The sequence below is a fragment of the Gekko japonicus genome, unplaced genomic scaffold, assembly GCF_001447785.1.
Source record: "Gekko japonicus isolate JY-2015 unplaced genomic scaffold, Gekko_japonicus_V1.1 scaffold1362, whole genome shotgun sequence".
NCBI lineage: Eukaryota > Metazoa > Chordata > Lepidosauria > Squamata > Gekkonidae > Gekko > Gekko japonicus.
In genome coordinates, this window is record NW_015175400.1 from 427,311 (window position 1) to 436,982 (window position 9,672).

General features: G+C 46.6%; 1 pseudogene; it reads right to left on the bottom strand.

Moving 5' to 3' along the window:
* Nucleotides 1–9,284, bottom strand: part of LOC107122580 — a 10,979-nt pseudogene extending 1,695 nt beyond the window's left edge.
* Between the last annotated feature and the right edge of the window lie 388 nt (nt 9,285–9,672).

Genomic DNA, 9,672 nt, shown 5'->3' on the forward strand with positions numbered 1-9,672 from the left:
GATTCCAGGAATGTGAAGTCTGTCACTGCTTCCATGACTTCCCCTTCTATTTGCCAAGGAGTGATAGGGCCGGATGCCATGATCTTAGTTTTTTTGATGTTGAGCTTCAAGCCAACTTTTGTGCTCTCCTCTTTCACACTTAGCAAGAGGCTCTTTAGGTCCTTTTCACTTTTTGCCATTAGAGTAGTATCTTCTGCATATCTGAGGTTGTTGATGTTTTCCCCCGACAATCTTAATTTCGGCTTGTGATTCATCCAGGCTGGCATTTTGCATGATTTACTCTGCATATAAATTAAATAAGCAAGGTGACAATATACATCCTTGTCGTACTCCTTTTCCTATGCTAAACCACTCAGTCCTTCCATATCCGGTTCTAACTGTCACTTTTTGACCCTTATACAGGTTTCTCAGGAGACATGTGAGGTGGTCTGATACTTCCATCTCTTTAAGGACTTGCCATAGTTTGTTGTGATCCACACAATCAAAGGCTTTAGCATAGTCAATGAAGCAGAAATATATTTTTTCTGGTACTCCCTTGCTTTTGCCATAATCCAGCAAATGTTGGCAATTTGATCTCTAGTTCCTCTACTACCTCTTCGAACCCCATCTTGTACTTCTGGCAGTTCTCTATCCACATACTGCTGAAGCCCAGCTTGTAGGATCTTGAGCATGACCTTGCTAGCATGTGAAATGAGTGCAATTGTGTGATAGTTTGAACATTCCTTGTCATTGCCCTTCTTTGGGATTGAAATGTAAACTGACCTTTTCCAATCCTGTGACCACTGTTGCATTTTTCAAATTTGCTGGTGTATTGAGTGCAGCACTTCAATAACATCATATTTTAAGACTTTGAATAGCTCAGCTGGGATACCATCACCTCCACTAGCTTTGTTGTTAGTAATACCTTCTAAGGCCCATTTGACTTCACACTCCAGGATGTCTGGCTCAAGGTCAGTGATCACACCTTCGTGGCTGTTAAGGACATTGAGGTCCTTCTTGTATAGTTCTTCTGTGTATTATTGCCACAGCTTCATAATCTTTTCTGCTTCTGTTAGGTCCCTACCATTTTTGTCCTTTATCATGGCCAGCTTTGCATGGAACATTTCCTTGATTTCTCCAATTTTCTTGAAGAGATCTCTAGTCCTTCCCATTCTATTGTTTTCCTCTATTACTTTGCATTGTTCATTCTGGAAGGCCTCCTTATCTTTCTTTGTTGTTCTCTGGAAATCTGCATTCAGTTGGGTAAATCTTTCCTTTACACCTTTGCCTTTCACTTTCCTTCTTTCCTCTGCTATTTGTAAAGCCTCATCAGACAGCCACTTTGGTTTCTTGCATTTCTTTTCTTTGGGATGGTGCTGATTGCTGCCTCCTGTACAATGTCACAAACCTCCGTCCATAGTTCTTCAGGCACTCTGTCTATCAAATCTAGTCCCCTAAACCTATTCTTCACCTCCACTGTATATTCACCAGGGATGTGATTTCAGTCAAACCTGAATGGCCTAGTCATTTCCCCAGCTTTCTTCAGTTTAAGCCTGAATTTTACAAAGAGTAGCTCATGATCTGAGCTGCAGTCAGCTCCAGGTCTTGTTTTTACTGACTGTATAGAGCATCTTTGACTACAAATGATATAATCAATCTGATTTCGGTGTTGCCCATCTGGTGATGTCCATGTGTAGAGTTACCTCTTAGGTTGTCAAAAGAGGGTGTTCACTATGACCAGTGTGTTCTCTTGACAAAACTGTGTTAGCCTTTGCCCAGCTTCATTTTGTTCTCCAAAGCCAAACGTCCATTATTCCAGTTACCTTTTGATCTCCTACTTTAACATTCCAGTCCCCTATGATGATATCTTTTTTTGGTGTTAGTTCTAGGAGGTGTTGTACTGATTTATTACACCATGAGAAATTCATATTCTTGCATGTCAGGTTGGGACATTTTCAGTCTCCTGCACACTGCTGGCTGCCTCCTCCACTGGGGAAGCTACCCCTGTTGCCCACACTGTTGCTACTGCCTCCACCGCCAAATCCACCATGTCCCATAGGACCTCCTCTACCACCATGGCCTCTTTCTCCACGTCCATTGCCACCTCCTTGGTTGAAATCTGCCCTCTGGGAGGCAAAGGAAACTTTGATAGGGTTGCCTGAGAATTCCTTTCCATCAAACCAGTCAATAGCTGCCTTTGCAGATGGGGGAATCATCAAAGGAAACTGTGGCCTCTCCTTTAAGCTTTCCCATCACACCGTCTGTATACAAGTTGGTCATGATCATGAGTTGTCTAGTTTTCTTGTTTGTCTTGATGATGCCAATCTGCTTGAAGTCATCTGCTACTAACTCAACGGTTACATTTCCCTGGACAAAGATTGTCTTATTGTCAGAGTTATTCTGCTCGCCAGCAGAATTGTGGCTTAATCCATGGTCCCGAGGTCCACCAAAATTATTGAAGCCACCACCTCACTCACCAGCACCCATGCCCCCATGACTGCCTCCTTCCCTGCCACCTTGGCTTCCGCTTCGATCAAAGCCACCTCTCCCATATCCTCCTCCACCACCACCTTCTCCACTGCCTAGGCCATGGTTGCAGTCTTGCTGGCTTCCATATCCTCCTTAGTCCTGGCTGCCATAGCCACCTCCGCTGCCACCTCCATTCATGGAGGACTGATCCTGGCCTTAGCCACCAGATCCGCTACCCCTGCCTCCTCCACTGCTACTGGGGCTGCCATACTGACTCTGTTGACCATAGCTTTGTGGTGGGTTGTAGGAAGGATTCTGCCCATAAGAGCTCTGCTGTTGGCTTCTGTAGCTTGACTGCTGGCCATAGCCTCCACTCTGGGGCTGCCCATAGCTGGAAGTTTGAAAACTGCTACCGTAATTTCCAGTGGTGGTGCTGGCTGGTTGCTGGGAATAGCTGGGATAGGAGGACTGCTGTGTTAGAGAATGAACTTAATATTTTGCTTTATGGACTTATATTTATTGCTATACACACAATGGACTGTGCACACACACACATAGGCTCAGAAGACTGTACACTTTAAGTCACCTGTTGTGATGCAACACATAGAAGGTGCCTGCACAAGCCTTACACGTAAATAAGGTTTCAGCTACACAGTTACCAGCCTGGTGAAGAAGCACACACCACCATTATTGTGAGCAGTAAGAAACAAGCGCGTTGAAAGGAGACAGCCCCCATTGCAGAAATAGTTGTAGTCACATACGACACATCACTGCTTTGTTCCAGCTTTGGTATTTCCTGCCAAATGGACATTTGGTTTACAATGGAATGGCCAGCTTCATCAACATTACAATGAAGCATCCTGACGCCAAGGTTTTCACATCTGCCTAGATGCCATCCTTTGAGTAAGGTATTAGATTTCAATATTCGCCACTCCTGTTAGGTAGCCACCCCTCCCTACATGCAGCCAATAGGATTGTTTTTGGGATGGACTAACAGGGAGGTGAGCCAGGAGGTTGGCAAAGCCGCCACCCACCTCCTGGATCCCCCGATAAAAGAAGAGAACCAGTCACATGGTCTCTCTCTCTCTCTCCTACTTGATCAACTAGTATCTCCCGCGCAACAACCCCTGTCTGCTTTTTACTCCTCTTAAGTCCCACTTGCTATCCCAAACCCTTGCCTCTATTTGATCTCTTGATCTGTAGTCAAGAGACCCACACGTTCTGGCTGGTTCTGGTCATGTGTGAACTCCCTTTAGTTTCCATTTCTTCCCATCCATTCTTCATTGGGACAACCTGCTAATGCAACTGTGCTTATTTTAATACTGTATTTCTAAGGAACTTGATTGAATGTGTGAGTGCATCAGTATTGTTTGTATGAGATTTATTCTTTAAGTAAAAGACATTTATTTTAACAACAATAGCCTCGAAATCTTTTACTGGTAACCCTTGGTGGGAACAAGACCTTGGTATAGTTGGCAAGGACCCATTTATAAATTGCCAATTGCTGTAAATAAAGCAATTTGGCTAACAGGAAATTGGAGGCACCGCTGGGATTGCCCTGCACGTGTGATGGTCAGCGAGTCAACATGCTGTCTCTCGGACATGCAGATGTAGAGGAATTGTTCCCTCCAGGGACCAGTGAAGATTGTGTGAAAGGTTGCTGTCTGTGTGCCTGGCTCTAGCCAAGTGCCCTATCATGGGTGGGTTCCTTTGTCTCTTTCTGTCTTGAAATCCTTGGAGCAACTCCGCACCGCACTCCCGGTCTATCACAGGTGGGAGCCGAGACGAATAGTGTAGGACGATATGTTAGTCCCCAGTTGCACCAAGCACTACATACATGCACATACACCCCGAACATTCTTTTTGAGTGCAGCATCACTCGTAGGTCAGCTTTGCAAACAAAGCGACGCCGTGGTAGAGGTACCCACATCAGACACATTGTCTGGAAAACCTGCAAAACGAGTTAGAGGTAATCTCGTCTAATGGTGCGATGCCCAAACCTCAACAGCTGGTTAGTGGTTATCCAGTCAGAGAAGTGCGGCACTGATCCCCCGCACTCTCAAAACCTGCACCTAGGTTCCAGACATGCCTTGAGTGGGAGGCAGAGACCCCCATCCTAAACTCGGGTTCCAAACGAGCCCTGGGCAAGCGGACGCAGATGATCCCTTGGGCCTAAACTCAGGTTCAAGACGTGCCAAGATTCAGGAGAGAGAGAGAGGGAGAGCCCCCCCCGTTTCTAAACCATAGATATGGTTCGTAGGTTGGCCCTGGAATGGTGGATCGAGGAATCCCATTCCCGAAACCTTTTCTCTGGGGACCGAGGTCACCAAGCACAGCTTGAACCACCCCAGAGCAGAAAGTAATGAAGCTGCAGAACCTACTCGTGAGTTGTAAGGTCCGTGAGTCAGTTTCCCCAAGTCTTAGAAGACTTGGGCACCAAGCCTTGAAAATGGAAGCGATCGGGTGCCTTTTCTCCCAATGTGCATCCACCCTTGGAACGCTTGCCAGCATCGGTCCATCTGATGGCAGCGACCCACTTGTGTCACCTGACCAAGGGGAAGAAGTCCCACAATTGCTTCCCTTTGGGGACCCACTCTTCCTGCCCATGGCAGCATGGTTGTTGTGTTTCATTTTGGGATGGATTGCCCACAGATATCAGATGGCTAAAATAATGGCCAACTGCAAGAAGGAAATGGCAAAGCACACTAGTGAAGTTTCAACTTTAGGAGCAACACATGAGAGAGAGCTAAAAGTTGTGAGGGAAGAACATTCCTGAGAGTTGGAATCCCTAAGGAGGGACCATAAAGCTGAGATCAAGAGATCTCAGGCTGAATTGGAGAGACAGAAATCCGAGCACATTCACGGGATTGATTCGCAAAGAGACTACTATGAGGAGTTATTGGAAAAGAAAAAACATGAATTTGAGACAGAGATAGAGAAATCCAGAAGGTTCATGATGAGGAAATATATCACATGAGAGCCGAAAGGGTTACTCTAGTTATTGAAAAACAAAACCTGGCAGACGCCACGCAAGAGGCAAAATGCGCAAGCACAGAAGCCTCGGAAAGGGCCACAATTGCAGAAGCACCTTTAGCCAAAATCACAGAGGAATTAGCCGCAGCTCAGTCAGCCGCGGGCTACCTTGCAGAGCAAAATCATGCCAAAAAAGGACTTGTCACACACGACTCATGCCACAAGGAAATTGAATCCCTTAAGGGACAATTGGGACTCCAATGAGCAGTTATCTCTGCCGTTCACCCAGAAGTTCTAATTGATCTGTCCAACAGTGAGTCCGAGGAGGAAGAGTCTTCCCCATGAACCCTGTCAGCACCAAGACCAAAACTACTAGGAATGGAAATAGATTGACCACAAAGACAGTCACAGAGACTCACCTTTGGCGACCAGATGAAGTTAGGGCAGTAGCCGAAGAAGTGGGCTCCCTTAACCGAGAAAACGCAGTCCAATGGATGACAACTGCATTCAGAGACGCATTGGTAAAAGGCTTCAATGGGCAAACCCAATTAGCCTTAAACGTTTCTGATCCCAGACAAGGAACATGGCAGGAATTAGAGACAAAGATCATGAGAGTGGCAACACTTTTGAGAGGTTCAGGGAGCCTGAAGCCACCCAAGAATGGAAAAAGGAGAGATAAGGAAGAAGACGAGCTCATTATGGCCATAACGTATGCCAATAATGGACCCCACTACCAGTACAACCCTACGGGAGAGTCAGGGACTAAATATGGGAAATTTGTAGGCTAGGACAGACGAAATGGAAGAAGGAATCAGAGGAATGGTGGTACCTATCGAGGGAGAATGGGCTATCACAATAGCCCCCTTCCTGCACAGGCAAGCCTCCAACCCTCTGCTCCACCCCTGTCGCCCCCGCCTTATGAACAGAGAGTACAGCACGGACCATACCAAGGATCCCCTGTTTATCAGGGTGCCCACAACCCACCACAAGGCTTCCAGCCTCAGGTGCAAGGTCCCCCTACACTCCCCTCCTACTCAGGAGGACAAGCCTTTCAGGGTGACCAAGGGCAGGACCACAGCAGAGGGAGCCCCCAAGTCAAAGGGGACCCTCTCCGCTGGCATGCCTGGATGAGACTAAAAGAGAGAGGGCACAACATGGAGGAATTTCATAACCAGCCAGACGAAGTCCTTTTTAAGGCTCTTGGCGACAACGGGACCCAGGGGAACCGTCCCCTCACCCCAATAGCCACGAACCATCCCATGGGAGGCAGCCCCTCCCAGGGACAGTCGAGGCACAAGGACTAGGGATGTCCGGAGTTCCACAGGTTACCCAAGGGGGTACTGGCACAATTTCAGCCAGACCATTGGGGAAGACCAACAGTTAAGGCAGGGATCGGAACTCCAGGGAAAATCACCCCTGTGACACTTCTTGTAGACACAGGCACGGCCACAAACATTTTGAGACCCCAGTTCACCGAGAGGGGCCATCATTCCGGTGAATGCATTTCCCTAGCAGGCTTGGCCAGAGGCACCCATACTACTCAGGTATGGAAAGACATTCCCGTGACTGTGGACAAGCTTTCCACCAGGATAAGTGCCTGCGGCAACCTAGAAGAAGACGACGGAATTCTAGACGCCCCCTTTCTCCGCGAGCACAATCTTACTATTGACCTTGCAAATGGCTTTCTGTGGCAGATCCCAGAGGGACCCCACAAGATCAATGCAGTTCACCATAGTGCGGCAACCCCTATGGTGAGTCGGTTTCACCCCAATCCAACCTCTCAGAAACACCCTGATTTCCTGGCAGCAGAGCTTGCAGGGAAAAGCAGCAGCTTCCCCACTTGGGAAGGCTTCCCCCTTCAAGAGAAAATAAGAGAACTTACACACCTCAATAGAGAAAAAGATCTCAAAATTGAACAACTTACTAGGAAAAACCAGGAATTTCAACAAAAATTAGAAGCCAGTATTAGAGAAAAGGAGGGATTCCAGAGTGAACTTGTTAAACTCAACACTCAGTGAGAGCAAACCAACCATTTGGAACAGAATATTCTGGACCTCCATAACAATACAGACCAGAGATTAAAAGTTCTAGAAGGACTGACTAAGGAAAAACACAGCACCTCTAAAAATAAAGCTGTGCAAACCCCAACCTCACCTCTTTCCCATGAAAATGAGAAAATATTTAGTGCAGCAAACCTAGCTTCTGAGCCTATACAGAGTTTCAAACCTAGTGCCCCAGATCTCTCAGCAGAGAAAAACTTGCCACAGAAGTCCTTGCAGAGGCAGCCTTCCCTTCAGGTTCCAGAGAACCTCCTGTTTCTAGCCTGGCTCCCAGTATTCTCCTAAACCAGAATCCTGCAAAACTCTAAAAGAACTTAAATTCAGTTCTGGAAACCCTAGCAACTTTGTCCCTCTCGTCCCAGGACAATTTCAGAGACAAAGAACTGATACCAGCAGAAAATAGAAGCAAAATTCTTATTTTGAGTGAAAATGTAGAACCTCCAGTTGCAGGAGCAGTTACTTGCAATGAGGTAGTACTGTTTAGCAAAACCCAGGCAGGATCTCTCCTTCCTGCTGCTTTAGAAGTCAGATTCAGCCCATTCCAGCCTTACCTAACACTATGGAAAGACGTCAAGTTTAAACCTCTTGAAACTCATGTTGAAATTCAAAACTAGCCATGTGGCACATAGTTTAGAAAAATGAGCCTGCTTGAACAGAGGCAGTCTATCTGAAAAACTTATTCATTTTAGAAAGAATGCCTGGGTAGAAAGGGAGAATACGCTCTCCTGTCTTTTATGGATAAGACATCAATATGAGTCAGTAGGAGTGAATATAGGGGCTAGAAATATGGCCAGTATTGCAGGGATGCCAACTTCCAGGCGGCACCTGGAGACTCCCCCAAACATACAGCCTTTCGCTAGCATACTGAGGTCAGTGTCCCTGGGGATAAGTGCATCCTCTATAAAGTGACGTGCAGGCCGTGTTCTCCCTATGTTCCATCCTCAACTATCCAGGCACATGTGGCCTGGAGTTGGCAACTAGAAGCTTTGTTTGAGACGGCTTTGCGAGGAAGGATAACCTCCTGACTTTCATGTGCAATTCCTTGAGGGAGATTTTCCTTCTCCTTCCCCCACCCCTTCTTAAGGACAATACCCAGTCATTTGCAAGTCTTTGTCTTGTAAAATGGCCTTTAAGGTTGAAGGTTTTTCTGAAGTCTGCAGCTAGTTTTCTCCATTGGAGGACTGCCTATTTTAAAACTCATTTTTGTTTTTAAGAATGAGTTTTCCCAGTCAGTGAAGTCATGTCCCCAGAGTCACGGACATCTCTTCCCTTTTTCTCCTTGAGAGAAACATTTGTGGATTTTTAAAATATGCTCCCTGTTTGACTTGCATCAATCAGGAAGCAAGGGGGGGGGAGAGTGAGAGCAGTTTTCGTTCACTCCAGATCTGAAAGGAGGAAACCAGCCACTGGCTTCACAGTCGAGGTTTCCCGCAAGCTTGATTGCGCCTCCACACAAATGGAGTCTCATCTCTTTTCCCCCACAATTCTGGCTTTAGCCACTAGAGACCGCTATTCAGTATGGGTGTAGATACACCCACCCCCAAACCCTGTGCTACCATACCCAGCTGATGAGCCGTAAGCCTGTGGAGTTGACTGAGTGTCATAGCCAGAGCTTTGAGACTGGCTGTAAGAAGAGCTGTAACTACTCTTGCTGTACACAGAGGTATCCGCTGACTGTCCATAACTGCTGTAGCTCTGCTGCCCATAGGGCTGGCTAGTTTGCTGAGAATAGTCCTGCCTGGGTGGAGTTGGGTATGCTCCATAACTCTGTGTTGCCGACTGGCTGTAATAATTTGATGCCATGGCTGTGCTCTCCACGAAGGTCAAAGCAGCCTCCCCAAGAGTTTCCAAGGCTTAAATCTTCATAGAACTGGTCCACTTCAGCCTCTTCTGTGTCAGTGGTTGGAGCATAGACTTGGATTACTGTGATGTTGAAAGGTTTGCCTTGGATTCGGACTGAGATCATTCTGTCATTTTTGAGACCGTATCCCATTACTGCGTTTCTCACTTTCTTGTTGACTATAAAGGCCACACCATTTTTTCTACAAGATTCGTGGTGACAGTAATAGATATAATGGTCTTCTGAGTTAAATTCGCCCATTCCCACCCACATTAGTTCACTGATTCCCAAGAAGTTGATGTTCAGTCTTGCCATCTTATTTTTGACCACATCAAACTTATCTTGATTCAC